General features: G+C 43.3%; 1 non-coding gene across 1 annotated transcript; it reads left to right on the top strand.

Annotated features, from left to right (window-relative positions):
- The first annotated feature begins 8,222 nt into the window (after window positions 1-8,222).
- On the top strand, window positions 8,223-8,324 carry LOC135277075 (U6 spliceosomal RNA). The gene has a single exon (XR_010344682.1). It is a non-coding gene; the product is annotated as a U6 spliceosomal RNA (small nuclear RNA).
- The last annotated feature ends 6,926 nt before the right edge of the window (window positions 8,325-15,250 follow it).

The following is a 15,250-nucleotide window of genomic DNA, read 5'->3' on the forward strand; positions in this document are numbered from 1 at the left end:
CCAAATGATACAGGCTAGTCTTGAGCTTCTTCACAGCAATACACAGTGGACCAGCGACTACAGAAAGCTTGAGAGGGGCTGGAGAGAGATGTTCATTATCCACACATTCATTATGCACACAGCGTGCCACTCCTGTGAGAAGACAACAGAGATGGAGCACGTTTGAGAATGTCTCTCCACCTCTCATGTAGCCCTCCTGAAAAATCTAGTTCAAGATCTATTTCAGCTCGGATATGGTGGCTGATGCCTATCATCCCAGCACTCTGGGAGGCCGAGGCGGGTGGATCACCTGAGGTCAGGAGTTCGAGAACAGCTTGGCCAACATGGTGTAACCCTGCCTGTACTAAAAATACAAAAATTAGCTGGGCGTGGTGGTGCACACCTGAGTTACTCGGGAGGCTGAGGTTGCAGTGAGCCAAGACGCACCACAGCACTCCAGCCTGGGTGACAGAGTGAGACTCCCTTGGGCTTTAGGGTCTTCCTCTGTGAAACTTTGAGCAAGGGGTTGAGAAATCAAGAGTTGCAAACTCAGGCTGGGTGCAGTGGCTCATGCCTGTAATCCCAGCACTCTGGGAGGCCAAGGCAGGTGGACCTGTTGAGCCCAGGAATTCAAGACCAGGACAACGTGGTGAGACCCTGTCTACCAAAAATACAAAAATTAGCCAGTCTCGTAACTCGGTCTCAAAATAAATGAATTGAAATATTTAAAAATACATAGAATCTGAACAAAAAATATTTAAGTTTTTGTAAAAACCACATAGAATCTAAACAAAATTTTTAAAAAGTTAAAAACAAGTTTCCAATTCAAATACAGATGATCAGGGTCAGATGCAGTGGCATGCCTGTAATCCAGCACTTTGGGAGGCCAAGGCAGGTGGCTAGATTGAGGCCAAGATCAAATGTAGATGATCACTTACAGCTCTGTGGCTTCAGGGCAAGTTTTTATTTCTTTTTTTTTTTTTTCCTTTTTTTTTTTGAGACGGAGTCTCACTCTGTCGCCCAGGCTGGAGTACAATGGTGTGATCTCGGCTCACTGCAACTTCTGCCTCCCAGGTTCAAGCGGTTCTCCTGCCTTAGCCTCTCGAGTAGCTGGGATTACAGGCATGTGCCACTGTACCCAACTAATTTTTATATTTTTAGTAGAGACACGGTTTCACCATGTTGGCCAGGCTGGTCTCGAACTCCTGACCTCAAGTGATCCACCTGCCTCGGCCTCCCAAAGTGCTGGAATTACAGGCGTGAGCCACCGCCCCCGGCCCCAACACTTTTCTCAAAGTGCTACAGTATGTGCCACGGAGACATCTGTGCATGCCCACAGGCAGCTGTGGGGTCATAAGCCTCCTTCAGCTCCATTATCTTGCTTGTGCAGGCCAGACGTGCCTGAACTCACGACAGCTTTGCCAGAAGAGCGGCTTGCATCACTTCCACATAACCTGTTCCCCCTCCCCCACACTGGGACCAGCTGGGATTGAGGGGTGGGGGGTCAGGCTGGGGAAGGCTCATGGAGATGGCATTTGCAACCTACCCCTCTCCTGCCAACCTCTACTACCACACTGAAAGGATCAGAGGGACATCACTAAATTGAGGACCTGGGTAGAGAAGGAAGAAGAGTGTGCCGTCAGCCTTCAAAGGTTGTTCAGAGCTCTTGGTGCAGGAAGGCCCTGTTGGAAAACTCCAAGAGCTCAGGAGGGCCTTGGACACAAAAGCTCAGAGTTGTCCTCAAGAAGCAACTGCATGGCAGTTATATCAGATGCACATTGAACAAGAATAAAAACCATTACGCACATCTACAAGCCCTTATCCACACTTCAGAGATCCCAACGTTTCTGAACAAAATAACTTAATACCAAAACTCATTCAGTAGCAAAAACCTGATCTGAATAGATGTATGAATACTCACATATTGTTTTCTGCAGAAATATTAATGTGTTCCATTATGGGATGCTAAGCCAGATCCCACTACCCGCTAGTGTGTTAAATAAGTCATGTGCTTTCCAAAACCCCAAAACTCCCCAAATTCCAAAATGCATCAGGATCCTGAGACATTGGAGTTTCAGTTAAGGAGTTGTGACCTGTGTGGCTTACTCCGTGACAGGCACCATTGTAACTGCTCTGCATCTGTTAACTCAATCCTCACAATGACCTGACAGAGTAGAACTTAGTGTTATTCTTTCAATTTTATAGATGAGGAAACTGAGGCAGAGAGAGGCAAAGCGACTTGCCCAAACACATATACCTAATGAATGCTGGAACTGAAGCTTCCAGAGCCTACTCTCCGAACCATTTTATCATCTATTTCTCTTAAAAGGGCTGGTGAGGTGGGCCTGGAGGTTGGGGGTTGTGGTAAACAACAGGGATACATTTTATGCTGTGTGTGTGCTGTGATTTGGATGTGGTTCGTGTCCTCCAAAACACATGTAGAAATTTGGTCCCCAGTGAAATGGTATTGGGAGGTGGGGCCTTGAAGAGGGGATTAGGTCATTAGGAGGGATTAATGCATTTCTCACAGGAATGGGTTTATTCGCATAGGAGTGGGTTAGTTATTGAGAGCAGATCATTACCAAAGTGAGTTTGGCTGCCTCAGCTTTCTCTTCCACTCACCCTATGATGCCTTCTGCCATGTTACGACACAGCACAAGGCCCTCCCCAGAAGCTGACCAGATGCAGCCACCCTATCTTGGACTTCCTAACCTCCAGAACTGTAAGAAACAAACCCCTTTTCTTTGTCAATTACCCAGTCTCAGGGGTTCTATGATAGCAACAGAAAGGGGAGTAATTGTGTAACATGTGTGTGCCCAGGTGGGTGTGTGAGGGCTAATCCTGTTGGTACGGTTGTTCTGTAGGGTGACCAACCATTGGGAATTTCCCTGGGACTCTTGTTTTCAGCACTGAAAACTCTGTATTTCAATAAACTCCTCAGACATGGTAAACCAGGATGGTTTGATCACTCTAGTTCTTGGCCTCTTTTGCTATAAGCAACATGAGGATCACGACTGACTCAGGAAGGAGGCGGATGTTGTAGTGAGTCAAGATCGCGCCACTGCATTCCAGCCTGGATAACAGACTAAGACTCTGTCTCAAAAAAAGAAAAAGAAGGAAAATGAAAGAGTTGGAGAGGAACTGGAAAGTCCCCCTTAATTCTCAGCCAGCATTTACTGAGCATGCCCCTGGGCCAGGCTCAGGCTAGGTGCTGGGGACACATGGTGAGGAAGGCCTGGCCCCTCTGAGAGACACCCCCAGGCCAGGGACAGCTGCCTTCTGACCTCGAAGGTATGGGGCTGGCTCTCCCTCTGCCCATGGTGGCAGGTGCCCACCCAGCCTTCAAAGCAAGAGGAGGGAGGAAGAAGTGCATGCCCGTTCAAGAGTTACTTTATGAGGACAAACAGGTCCATCACCTTGGTTGACATCAGCAAAGAAGCATCAGCCAAAGCCTTAAGGTGACCCCAAAGGACTGGGGTGCACGTGGTGGGGGGCGGGTTGAGACAGGCTCAGCCTGTAGAGAGGAGGAGAAAGCTTCTGCCGAGGCCCCAGCTCGCAAAGATGAAGCTACTGCTTGATGATGCTGTCTCCAGGGCCAGAGTTCTTCCTCCAATCCCATGCTATCTGTAGTCCTCTCCTGCTGCGTGGGAAGTGCAGTCATTAGACTCATTTTCCAGGTGACAGACCTCTGCCTCAGGGCTCAGAAAACCTCCTCTTGGGGTTCCAGATGAGTCTTCCAGGATGGAGAATGGGAAGCAGGCCATCGAGGACTCTGGTAAGAAATGAGGCTTCTGGCCGAGCATGGTGGCTCACGTTTGTAATCCCAGCACTTTGGAAGACTGAGGCAGGTAGATCACTTGAGGTCAGGAGTTCCAGACCAACCTGGCCAACATGGTGAAATCCCGTCTCTACTAAAAATACAAAAATTAGCCAGGAGTGGTGAAGTGTGCCTGTAGTCCCAGCTACTTGGGAGGCTGAGGCAAGAGAATCGCTTGAACTCAGAAGGTGGAGGTTGTAGTGAGCTGAGATTGCATCACTGCAGACAGAGGGAGATTCTCTCAAAAAAAGAAAGAAAGAAAGAAATGAGGTTTCCCTGACTGAGCCTGGGAAGCTGGAGTTCATTCATTCATTCATTCATTAATTCTGGCTGATCCCCAGCTCTGGCAATTCCTATCTGCATGACCCTGGCAGCTCACTTCAGCCCTCTGAGCCTAAGATTCTATGTACCAGCCACTGTTCAGTCTACTGAGGGTACAGAAGGAACTAGACAGTCATGGCCTCCAGCCTCATGACACAGATAATGGGGTGGGGGCAGGGCAGCTAACTTGTTCTGGAGGCTTCCTGTAAGAAACAATGCTTGAGTGGAGGTGGACAAAATGAGGCGCTGTTGAGCCTGTTCGTCCGGTGTGGGTGAGGTAGGGATTTCATGCTGGGGAGAGGCAGAAGTGGATGTAGCAAACTTACTGTGAAAGTCACAAGCTTAAGCCTTAGAGCCCCTCACTTGCCAGGCGCCTTCCAGGGTCCTGGGAGGGGCTGAGAAACGCATACTCAGGCATCACATGTTTTAGTTGAATTTGCCAACGTAAGATGTTTTAGCTGTAGTTTATCAAGAATGCTGCCTCTTTCCCCTCCAGCTTCCCTCTCTGTCACACTTCCCCTCCTTTTGGGTACTGCCCAAGTGGTTCTGGTATTTTGGGGGATCTAGCTAAGGAGAAGTTGTCACGGAATACTGACATTGATGAAAATAACAAAAGTCAAAATATACCACTACAAAAAGGGTGTAATAGATGGCATCAGTTCAAAAAGATTTTAAGATTAGTTATGAAGGAAACATAACAAGCCGGAAATCTTACAGCTCTGATATGAAAGAAACTTGATAGAGGTTCTTCTACATTTGACAGCAATCCTAGAATTTTATGACTCTACAGTAGTCCCCCCTTATCCTCGAGGGACACATTTCAAGACCCTCAATGGGTGCCTGAAACTGGATAGTATGGAATCCTATTTAGACTATGTTTTTTTTGTTTTGATAACCAAGACAACTACTAAGTTGACTAATGGGCAGGTGGTGAAGATGCTGGACAAAGGGACAATTCGCGCCCCCGGTGGGACAAGGTGGGGTGGAGTGGGACACCGCCAAACTTCAGCACGCTACTCGGATCAGCATGCAATGTAGAACTTAACGAATTGTTGATTTCTGGAATTTTCCATTTAGTATCTTCAGACTCTGGTTGATGACCATGGGCAACTGAAACCTCAGGAAACAAAACCTTGCACAAGAGGGGGTTACTGTTCCGGTGATAAGTTGTGAAGCGGAAAGAAACTTTAACTATAAAATATGTGGGACCATAAAAAATGTGGGGCTTATGTCTGTAATCCCAGCATTTTGGGAGGCCAAAGTGGGGGGATGGCTTGAGGCCAGGAGTTCAAGACCAATCTGGGCAACATAGTGAGAATCCATCTCTACAAAATCTTAAAATATTAGTTGGGTGTGGAGACACATGCCTGCAGTCCTGGTTACTTGGGAGGCTGAGACAGGGGGATCCCTTGTGCCCAGGAGTTTGAGGCTGCAGTGCACAAAGATCAGACAACTGTACTCCTGCCTGCGCAATGGAGCAAGACCTTGTCATAAAAAAAAAAAAATGGGGGCTGGGTGTGGTGGTTCACACCTGTAATCCCAGCACTTTGAGGCCGAGGTGGGCGGATCGTTTGAGGCCAGGAGTTCGAGACCAGCCTGGCCGACATGGTGAAACCCCATCTCTACTAAAATTGCAAAAGTTCTCCAGGCATGATGGCACACCTGTAGTCCCAGTTATTCAGGAGGCTGAGGCAGGAGAATCGTTTGAACCCAGGAGGTGGAGGTTGCAGTGAGCCGAGATAGCACCGCTATAGTCCAGCAACAGAGCAAGACTCTGTCTCAAAAAAAAAAAAAAAAAAAATTGGTCAACTGTGCTAGAGAAAAGACTGAAATCTTCTTATTCTCTCTAAAGAAAATGACATTACAAAATCAATGTCACATCAAGAGTTAACCTAAAAGTATACAACCAAAATATAAGAATGAAATAATTATAGATATGTATATTAATGTAAATAAGAATGTAAATGTATACATTTTAATGTAATTATAAATGAAAATGTAATGTTATTATGTAAATATATTTATTATGTTATGTGTAACTTAATTTTTTTTTTGAACAGATTTTTGCTCTCGTTGCTCAGGCTGGAGTACAATGGCATGATCTTGGCTCACCAAAACCTCCGCCTCCTGGGTTCAAGCAATTCTTCTGTCTCAGCCTCCGAGTAGCTGGGACTACAGTCATGTGCTACCATGCCTGGCTAATTTTTGTATTTTTGGTAGAGATGGGGGCTTCTCCATGTTGGTCAGGCTGGTCTCGAACTCCCGACCTCAGGTGATTCACCTGCCTCAGCATCCCAAAGTGCTGGGATTACAGGTGTGAGCCACCTTGCCCAGCCTTAATATGTTTAATAACATGTTATGTTATGAACCGTTGCTGGCTAAGTGGCCACAACAGGGGAGAGAATCTTGGGACCCTTATTCAGAGAGACCAAGACCAAATAAAGAACCTGACATGTCATTTCCTTCAACCTGTCACCAGTGCAGGAATCCTCTTCCTGATGAGAGCTGCCCACTAAGCCTTGGCTCTGCACACTTCCTAGGATGGGGAACTCGCCCTTCTCCAAATCCTGTACTATCATGGGTCAAAACTCTGGTTGTGGGAAGTTCTTTACTCAAGCCGACCACTAGCTGTCAGTGGTTTCCCCTTGGGTCCTTATCTTCCCCAGCACCCCCAGAAATAATGGGCTGCTGGTTCCATTTTATTATAGCTCTACAGTGCTACAAGGCAGTTCTAGTATCTTGCCCTTGCTTGGGATAACCTGGCCCTCTTCATAGTTTATGTCTTGACTTCCAAAGTCTTCCTCATCCATGATCTCGGAGGTTTATCAGCCACCCATACATAGATGAGGATGCCCATGATGATGATGATAATGAGAAGTGCTAGCCAGCACTGAGTGCTTACTGTGTACTGGGCTCTGTGCTGGGTGCTGTATGGGCACCAGCTATTGCTCTCATGCACACCTATATATGTTGGTTTTGAGTGACTTGTGGCTAGGCGTGATGGCTCACACCTGTAATCCCAGCACTATGGGAGGCCGAGGTGGGCGGATCACCTGAGGTCAGGAGTTTCAGACCAGCCTGGCCAACATGGTGAAACCCCATCTCTACTAAAAATACACACAAAAAAATTAGCCAGACGTGGTGGCACACACTTGTAATCCCAACTACTTGGGAGGCTGAGGCTGGAGAATTTCTTGAACCTGAGAGGTGGAGGTTGCAGTGAGCCGAGAATGCACCATTGCACTCCAGCCTAGGTGGCTGAGTGAGACTCCGTCTCAAAAAAAAAAAAAAAAAAAGAGTGGTTATCCTAGACCTCTAATAAACAAATATGCCCCTCCTCCAAAACTCTTCTTAAACTAAATTTCAGAAAGCAAAAGCCAACACACACACACACACACACACACACACACACACACACACGAATGTTCGTTATCTACCTGGCTAAAACCTGATAAAAAGATTTTCTTAAGAGCTCTGTAGTCCAAAGTTGACTTAATTAAAAGCAGATATTCAGACTATAATTTTTAAAATAGGGCCTTTCTGTTTTTTCTATTTTGGATCTTGTTTTGGGGAATTTCTTCCAGGTGACTGAAACCCCTCTTTTAATTCTCTGGTGAGTCCCTTTCTCAGTTCCCTTCCTTTCTTGTTGGTATGATTTTTTGCTGAAGGAATAAAATGTAAAACTTCAATGGCCTTCTGGAAGCCTTAAATTCCTTCTCTGTGCTTTGAAATGTAAATTTCCTACCTTGTTTTCTAAAATTCAGTGAGGTAGGTACTCACTTGGGCAGCACATATACTAAGATTGGAACGAAGGCTGGGTGTGGTGGCTCACACCTGTAATCCCAGCACTTTGGGAGGCTGAGGTGAGTGGGTCACCTGAGGTCAGGAGTTCAAGACTGGCCTGGCCAACATGGTGAAACCCCATCTATACTACATACACAAAAATTAGCTGGGTGTGGAGGCACATGCCCGTAATCCCAGCTACTTGGGACGCTGAGACAGGGGTATTGCTTGAACCTGGGAGGGGAAGGTTGCAATGAGCCAAGATCACACCACTGCACTCTAGCCTGGGTGACAGAGAGAGATTCTGTCTCCAGATAGATAGATAGATAGATAGATAGATAGAAAGAAATTGGAACAATACAGAGAAGATTAGCGTGGCCCATGTGCAAGGATGACATGCAAATTTGAAGTGTTCTATTTTTTAAAAATAACAAAAATATATTATTTAATAAAATTAATTAAGGCTGAGTACAGTGGCTTACACCTGTAATCCCAGCAGTTTGGGAAGCTGAGGTCAGGAGTTTGAGACCACCCTGGCCAACATGGTGAAACCCCATCTCTATTGATAACACAAAAATTAGTTGGGCATGGTCGTGCGCACCTGTAATCCCAGCTACTTGGGAGGCTGAGGCAGGAGAATCATTTGAACCTGGGAGGCAGAGGCTGCAGTGAGTCAAGATCGTGCCACTGCACTCCAGCCTGGGTGACAGAGTGAGACTCTGAGACCCTGAGACTCCATCTCAGAAACAAACAAACAAATAAAATAAAAAACAAACAAAAAGAAAGTCACAAAGGGATCAAATTTCATTTTGGCTCCTCCCGCTCTGGCAGTGGACACAAAAGGGAAAACGTTTTTCAAATCTTTCTGGTAACTATACCTTTAGAGTTTTGCCAAGATAAATTAAATTATGAATATTTATTGAATATCTAGACCATTTCCAAAGAAGATATAATGCTAAGACGTTAATTACTACATATAATTTTAAGCTCATATACTTTTGATTTCTTGTTTCATAGAAACAAAAGATATTTAGGGTCTGGGTGTGCTGGCTCATACCTAGAATTTCAGCACTTTGGAAAGCTGAGTTAAGAGGATTGCTTGAGGCCAGGAGTTGGAGAACAGCCTGGGCAACATAGTGAGACATTTTCTCTACAAAATAAAAGTTTAAAAGTTAGCCAGGAGTGGTGTTGCATGCTTGTAGTCCCAGCTACTCCAGAGGCTGAGACAGGAGGATCACTCAAGCCTAGGAGTCTGAGGCTGCAGTGAGCTATAATCACACCACTATACTCCAGCTCGGGCAACAGAGTAAGACCCTGTCTCAAAAAAAAAATAATAATAAATAAGATTTGTTAGTAAAAATATCCTATTCCACATTGAAAAATTGTTCTATTAGAAAGCCTATGTTTCCAACTATTATAAAATGTGTACTCATAAATTGTTAGCACATAACTGACAGTTAAAAATTACTTCTGGCTGGGCATGGTGGCTCACACCTGTAATCCTAGCACTCTGGGAGGCCAAGGTGGGTGGATCACCTGAGGTCAGGAGTTCGAGACCAGCCTGGCCAAAATGGTAAAACCCTGTCTCTACTAAAACTACAAAAAATTAGCCAGTGTGGTGGTGTGCACCTGTAGTCCAAGATACTTTGGAGGCTGAGGCAGAAGAATCATTTGAACCTGGGAGGTGGAGGTTGCAGTGAGCCGAGATTGTACCACTGCACTCCAGCCTGGGTGACAGAGTGAGACTCTGTCTAAAAAAAAAAAAATTACTTCTTAGGTTTTCAGTATAAATTATGATTACTAAGATTTAAAATTCTGACTAATATATGGTAACTAATACTAGAGACCAGAAGGAAAATAATTCTGTATTCAGAATATATAAGGAAAGTAAGATATGTTTTTAGGATGGAAGATTACAAGACATAAGTATACGGTTTTTGTTAAAGAGAATGTGATTTTGCCTAGTTTAGAGGTTACTTAAAGACTGTATTAAATTGGGATAAAAGAAGGAAAAAATGAAATAGATTAACTGAATGAATATAGAAAGTTGGGAAAAGAAAGAGGAATGGAAAAATTGTAAAAGGTTACAAAAGGTTTATGGAAATATTATCTTCTATGGTCAAAGTTGATTGAGATTGGATGGATTTATTTATAAGATTTTATTAAAATTAGGGCCGGGTATGGTAGCTCACACCTGTAATCCCAGCACTTTGGGAGGCCAAGGCGGGCAGATCACCTGAGGTCAGGAGTTCGAGACCAGCCTGAACAACATGGTGAAACCCTGTCTCTACTAAAAATACAAAATTAGCAGGGTGTGGTGGCTCATGCCTGTAATCCCAGCTACGCGGGAGGCTGAGGCAGGAGAATTGCTTGAACTCGGGAGGCAGAGGTTGCGGTAAGCTGAGATGGTGCCATTGCACTCCAGCCTGGGCAACAAAAGTGAAACTCTGTCTCAAAAACAACAACAAAAAAAATAGGCTTCATATTTATAATGTGCTGATGCAAAAGCAGAATCAGTTTTTTTTCTTTTGAACCAGATATTCTTTTTTTTTTTTTTTTTCCCACATCAGGCTAATTTTTGGATTTTTAGGAGAGACGGGGTTTTGCCATGTTGGCCATGCTGATCTTGAACTCCTAGCCTCAGGGTGATCTGCCTACCTTGGCCTTCCAAACTGCCAGATTATAGGCATGAGCCACTATGTCTGATCTCATATAGTATTAATAAGAGATAATAAAATATTTTTTTGTTTACTTTTTGAGTAAACTTCATAAAGAAAGAAAGGAAAAGGAAGAAAGGAAGAAAGGAATAAAGGAAGGAAGGAAGGAAGAAAGAAAAAAGGAAGGAAGGAAAGAAAGAAAGAAGAAATGAGGGAGAGGGAGAGATAGTCTGTTAGTCTTAAGCTGTCTTTATCAGGTCTTTTGATTGGAAAACTGAATCTCCTCTCTATGAAAGAGTAAAGATTTGTTTTTTGAAATATTTGAATAATCGCTTTTTAGATGAATGACTGTAATTTTACACTGACCTGTGATCTTATTTTGATATCAAGTATTTTAAGCCTTTATATTTGACATACTTCTCAAAATCAAATTTCAAATTCTAAATTGAGTCTTTTTGACTTCAAACTAACTTTTGGACATTCAAAAAAATAACCCTTGAAAGTCCGAGGGAGACATATTAAGTTTATTTGGTATGTTAAAATCATATGGGAAGCATTACCAAATAAGAAATGGTGTTTAACTTTCTTCAAATTGTATTTATATAAATGCGTTATTAATATGTGTGCTGAAGTTGTATGAAATTTCAAAAAAATCTGATATGTCTTGGTATGTTATCAGTCATAATTATGAACATTATGTTAAATTGTTGTATGCCACAGAAATAACCAAATTTCCTTATCAACTGTGTCTTTAACCATGGCTATTCTAAGTTTTTTATCATCCATAGACAATTATTATTTGACTTTGATTCTTCTCAAAAAGTGTCTTATAGTCAGCAATAGTACAAAATTAGCTGCTGCTTCAATAAATTTGTGGAAAGGACAATGACAAGTATCCTTAAATACTTGTCAGTTTTCTGATAAGTTTTAAGATCATAACATTGGTCTAGGGAAAAACCTCCAGAACCTTAATTTAAAACACTGAGGAGTTTGTGAAGATTGCTAACCCAGCATCAAGCAGAATAAGAATTAATTACATTGTACTTAACTAATGGAGGTCTAAAATGATGTTTTATGACTTGTTGTTTGAAATAGTGTGGATTCATTTTGTGTGTTGTTTTCCAGAGTCAAGAAAACTTTTCTTTTAAGCCACTTATAGCAATTGGGTGAACTATACTTTTGTGAGCAAATTAACACATTTGCTTTTTTATCTGATTGCTCCAGAACTCAGAAACTATTTGTGAGTGTTCTTATTTTATGGCAATATAGTTATTTGCACTTCTCAAAGTAACTATTTGCGTAGTTATTGCAAACTATATTTGCAACATAGTTATCTCAATAAGAACCTGACACCTTTGAGAACAAAGGTTATTTGTTCTCAAAATCTCTTTATTCCCAAAAATAACCTTTGGTTATTTTACTGAGGCTTTGACTGGAATGGGTTATTTTCATAGGTTTTCAGACTGCTTTGAGGGATTGAGTTGACTTTATAAAGCTAATAGGCTTGGTAAAAGACTGGCTTGATATCTTGTCTATGTGGTTCCCTTACAGTGTTCCTGAACTTGAGATAAGTAAAGAATGTCACTTTCTGAGAAGTCCAAGGAACCTCAAGATAGGGACCTTGAGGAGAGAAGAATTCACCCAGTTAGTACAGGTATTATAAGCACAGTCTGATGGCGAATACTTGATTGGCTTCGTGTCCTGGAGAGGCTTTGACAAGTCTAATCTGAAATTCCTTATGAAAAAGTTCCAGTAAAGCCAATTGACAGGGAGCCAATCACGATTCTTGTTGCACTTTATGCAAAAAATCAGGTCAAGTATAATAAGACTAAAATTTATTTTACAAAGAAATGAGTCCTACTATGATTTATCTTTGCTAAAATTGGGGGGACAGGAGAGAGAAAAATTGTTTCAATAGCACACCTGTTAGCTTCTAGCCCTGACCATGGTCTTTGAGTTTTTATTATTTGCCCAAAATTTGAACTGAATCCTGAATTATTTTTTGTTACAAGTTTCTAAAGAAAAACTTGGATTTAATTTTTTTCATGATGTTTCAAGTTGGCTCCCTAATGGAATAAGTTCTTTTTTTTTTTTTTTCCATTTTGGCATACAAATTCTCTTTGTGATAATTCTTATGAACATTAAATTTGTACTATTCAGATTATTAATGTTATATATCTCTCATTGTTTTACTTCTCCAAAGAAAACTAAAAGCCCAGTATTCTGAAAACGAGAGATGATTTAACAAATGACAGCAGGTATGTAAATCAATGACCTGGCTGAGGTCTTATTTTTTGCCATGCTGTGACGCCATACCAATTCAGCTTCTCGGCACCCTTAAAATTCCTCACTGAGACATTTTCTCCTTCCCCCTCTATACGAGGCAGGACTGTCCAGGAATGAGCCCTCCCAGTGACGAGGGACACCTTGACACTTAGACTTTAATCAATGCTCTCAAGAAAAAAGATTTTTGATCGAAAGGGAGAAATGAGAAAGAAAAGAATTATTTTATCCAAGAAAAGCAAGGCTCTTTTAAATGATCAGGCCCAGAGAGGCACTGGAATGAGACAGCAATCATGTTTTCCCACCCACTCAGAGTTAAATAATCATTTCAAAGCTGCCTGCTGTATGGTCTCTAGGCTGAGTATCACCACCAAAATCTATAAATTAACACTGACCCCCACTAGACACCATAACTCATATCCTATAGTACAACCAGGTAGAGTCAATCAACAGTCAATGTCATTTCTGGAAACCAATGAGAATTCCTGAAAAACAATCTTGTAATTGCCCCCTCTCATGATTTGTCCATTCTAAAAAACCTGGAGCATCTTCTTTGTTCTCCAGAGTATTTCTCAAAGTAACTTGGGAAGTGTTTCTGGACTGCAATTCTCAACCTCGGCCCAAATAAACTCTCTACCTATATTAATTTGCCTTCGTTAGGCTGAAAATGTTCAGTATATTTGCATTGTTGTGCAACAGGTCTCCAGAAGTTTCTCATCTCACAAAACTGAAACTGTGCACCCACTGAACAGTAACTCTTCATTCCCCTTCCCCAGTGCCCTGCTTATCACCATTCTACCCTCTGTCTCTATGAATTTGACTACTCTAGATACCTCATATACCTGCAATCAGTATTTGTGTTTTTGTGACTGGCTTGTTTCAGTTAGCACAATGTCCTTAAGTTTCATCCATCTTGTGGCACCTGTCAGAATGTCTTTCCTTTCTTAGCCTGAAAAATATTTTTAAACCTGTCAGACATTCAGGTAGAGCTATTTAGTAAGAATTTGAAAACAGCCTATTGTATGTATGCATGACATTAGGCACCCCTTTAAACACTCAGGGAGCCAGGAATGGGCCAAAAGAGCAGAGGGAGCCCTGAGAGCTGATTATTTGGAGCCTCTGGCATCCCATCTGGCATCTGGGGCCTCTCCTGGGAGAAGAGAAAATTAAGTTTGTAACAAAGAGAAACTTGGCCAGGCATGGTGGCTCACGCCTGTAATCCTAGCACTTTGGAAAGTCAAGGCAGACAGATCGCTTGAGGCCGGGAGTTTGAAACCAGCCTGGGCAACACGGTAAAACCCCATCTTTACAAAAAACACCAAAAAATTAGCTGGCTGTGGCGGCTCCTGCCTGTAGTCCCAGCTATTGGGGAGACTGAGGCAGGAGGATCACCTGAGCCCAGGAGGTCCAGGCTGCGGTGAGCCGTGATTGCGCCAGTGCACTCCAGCCTGGGCAAAAGAGTGAGACCCTGTGTCAAAAACAAAAACAAAAGAGAGAGAGAGAGACTCACACCGGGAAGGCAGAGGGCTGAAGATACGCTGCCACCTGCCCCAGGCCCTCCTGGCTTGGGAAGGCTAGATAAGCAATCACCAGATGCCTGATTCCACAGAAGCCCTGCCCAGCCTCAGCGACTCCCTGCTAAAGGCCAGGCTGCACCTGGGACAATGAGCTCAGAGCGCGGCCTGCCAAGCCTAGCCAGGCTCAGCCTGGGGCAGAGTGGGAAACAGCCTGCCTTTGTCTTCCCTCCTGCCCTCCCCCTACCCTTCTTGGTTCATGAGGAAGCTGGGTCCCCAGCTCTCTATGCCATTATAACAACAACTAGTCATGACAATTTTTCCCTCTCCAGTCCCCTAAGTTTAGCAAAGATAAATCGTAGTAGGACTGATTTATTTGTAAAATAAATTTTAGACTTATTATACTTAACCTGATTTGTTGCATAATGTGCAGCAAGAATCGTGATTGGCTCCCTTTAAATTGGCTTTACTGGAACTTTTTTATAAGGAGTTTCACGTGAGACTTTGAAAAGCCTCTCAAGGACATGAAGCCAATCAAGTATTCACCATTAGTCTGTGCTTGTGATACCTGTGCTAACTGGGTGAGTTCTTCTCAAGGCCCCTAAAATATCTTGAGGTTCCTCTGCCCTGCATGCTTCATCAAACATGCTTCAACCCCGGCCTCCTGGGACCCTCACAACGGCCTGCAGGGGAGGGAGGGGGAGGAAGAGAGAGAGAGACTGGGCAGATGGCCACCTCTGGTTTACAGGTGAGAAGAGCAGGGCCCAGAGGAGAGCCAATTGGGGTGAAGCATCAGGTCTTGGTCATTCGGCCATTTATTCCAGGCAGAGGAAACAGCAAATGCATAGGTCCTGAGGCAGGCATGCATTCGGCATGTTGAAGAACCATCTAAAAGG

The sequence above is a fragment of the Aotus nancymaae genome, unplaced genomic scaffold (assembly GCF_030222135.1).
Source record: "Aotus nancymaae isolate 86718 unplaced genomic scaffold, 86718_ANA_hifiasm-v0.15.2.pri h1tg000029l, whole genome shotgun sequence".
Taxonomy (NCBI): Eukaryota; Metazoa; Chordata; class Mammalia; order Primates; family Aotidae; genus Aotus; species Aotus nancymaae.